This window comes from Rattus rattus, chromosome 1 (genome assembly GCF_011064425.1).
Source record: "Rattus rattus isolate New Zealand chromosome 1, Rrattus_CSIRO_v1, whole genome shotgun sequence".
Classification (NCBI taxonomy): Eukaryota; Metazoa; Chordata; class Mammalia; order Rodentia; family Muridae; genus Rattus; species Rattus rattus.
The window spans coordinates 270265748-270268060 of record NC_046154.1 but is presented as its reverse complement, the minus strand read 5'-3'; the positions used below and the strand labels follow the sequence as shown (position 1 = coordinate 270268060).

General features: G+C 44.7%; 1 pseudogene; it reads left to right on the top strand.

Annotated features, from left to right (window-relative positions):
- The first annotated feature begins 1511 nt into the window (after positions 1–1511).
- LOC116890227 lies at positions 1512–2001 on the top strand (annotated as a pseudogene).
- Positions 2002–2313: the final 312 nt, after the last annotated feature.

Below are 2313 nucleotides of genomic sequence, written 5' to 3'. Positions count from 1 at the left end.
TTATATTGGTTTTATGTGTTTCCCTACATTTCTGTTACACCTCACATTAAAAAAAAAAAACTGAAGGGAAAAGAAGTTATGTTTTTTTTTTGTCTCTGTGGTGTTGGGGACCAAATCCAGTGACCTGTGACTGGTAGGAAGGTATTCTATTAAACTATACCCCAATCCATATTTAAAAAATTTTAAAGTTAGTTTTGCTAAAAGGGATAATTTAGGACTAGAGAGGTGCCTCATCAGTTAAGAGCACAGGCTGCTCTTCCAGAGGTCCTGAGTTCGAATCCCAGAAACCACATGGTGGCTCACAACCATCTATAATGGGATCTGATGCCCTTTTCTGTCATGCAGGCTTATAGAGCACTTATATACATCAATCAATCAATCAATCAATCTTTTAAAAAGCAGCTTGGCCTCTTACTTCTCATAATTTCTCACATTTCAATATTAAACTCTAAGTAGTACACAGAGTGGTGAACTGCTCTCAAGGTCTTTTATTCTAGTGGAACTAAGACCATGGTTCACCTGCTCAGCAAAGGGGAGGAGTTCTAGCTTCCTGATCTGTGTGGTGAGACTCAGGCTAGCGAATGGTCCTCCCTGTCTGTGTAAGTCAACTGTCAGTTACTATATAACAAGATTTGAAATAACTAACTTTCCAGAGAAGAGGTTTATTTTGGCTTAAAGTTCTAGACACTGTGTATGTTAATTTCGGTCAACCTGACACAAACTAGAGTCATCTTGGAGGAGGGACTATCAGTTGAGAAATTACTTCCATCGTTCTGGCCTGTGGGCATGTGTGGGGGGCCATTTTATTGATTTATGACTCATATGGGTGGGCCCAGCCCACTCTGGGTGATACCATCCCCTAGCAATCTTGGGCGGTATAAGAAAGCAGGCTGAGTAAGGCTCAGAAGGTGAGCCAGTAAGCAATGGTCCCTCCAGGTTCCTGCCTTGGATTCCCGTCTTGGATTCTGTCAATGGTGCGTTATCGTTTCTGAAGTGGAAATGTCTTGGTTTCTTTGGAAAGTTAGTTATTCCAAATGATGCTTCGCTGGGGCACACAGGTGAAAGGACGTCTCCCTAAGGCAGACACAGAATTGTCTTCCTGAAGCAGACCCTGCCTCAAGGCAACTGCTGAACCTTGCAGTTTCTTCAGGATTGAAACTGTAGCTGCTGGTTCATGCCTGGTGTCTGCCTGCCTAGAGGACTGGTCTGTAGTTGCAGAATTGTATTTGCTGTTTGCTACAGGACTGAACTGCTACTGAAGGAGAATGAGCTCACCCCCAAAGAACTATTGCTGAACAGGTCAGCTTCCCCCACATCTTAATAACTTTTCTCTTCCACTACCTCTGCTGGGTGGTGGGCTAGAGGAGAGGTTGACTCCTTATTCAAATTTGTGCCATAAAAAATTATGCCCACTTTTTCGCCCCCTTTCCCCCCACCCCCCAAGCGCTACTCCGGCTGCACCGAGCTCGCTCCGAGCTGTCAGGCTAGTGCCACTGTCCCCAGCTGTCACCATGATCATCTACTGGGACCTCATCAGCCATGACGAGCTGTTCTCTGACATCTACAAGATCTGGGAGATCACGGACAGGCTGTGCCTGGAGGTGGAGGGCAAGATGGTCAGTAGAACAGAGGGTGCCATCGATGATTCACTCATTGGTGGAAATGTTTCTGCTGAAGGTCCAGAGGGCGGCCGTACCGAAAGCACAGTAGTCACCGGTGTTGACATTGTCATGAACCATCACTTACGAGAAGCCAGCTTCACAAAAGAGGCCTACAAAAAGTACATCAAAGACTGCATGAAATCACTCAAGGGCAAACTTGAAGAACAGAAAGCCAGAAAGGGTAAAGCCTTTTATGACTGGAGCTGCAGAGCAAATTAAGCACATCCTTGCTAATTTCAATAACTACCAGTTTTTTTATCGGTGAAAACATGAATCCAGATGGCATGGTTGCTCTCCTGGACTACCGTGAAGATGGTGTGACTCCATTCATGATTTTCTTTTCTTTTCTTTTTTTTTTTCCGGAGCTGGGGACCGAACCCAGGGCCTTGCGGTTGCTAGGTATGATTTTCTTTAAGGATGGCTTAGAGATGGAAAAATGTTAACAAATTGGATCTATCGCCTGTCACCCATAATTGGCTGCTGCTTACCATCCATACAACACCAGGACTTAGGACAAATGGGACTGATGTCATCTTGAGCTTTTATTTTGACCGTGACTTATTTGGAGTGGAGGCATTTTTTTTTTTTGTTCTTTTTTTTTTTTTTGAGCTGGGGACCGAACCAGGGCCTTCGCTTCCTAGGTAAGCGCTCT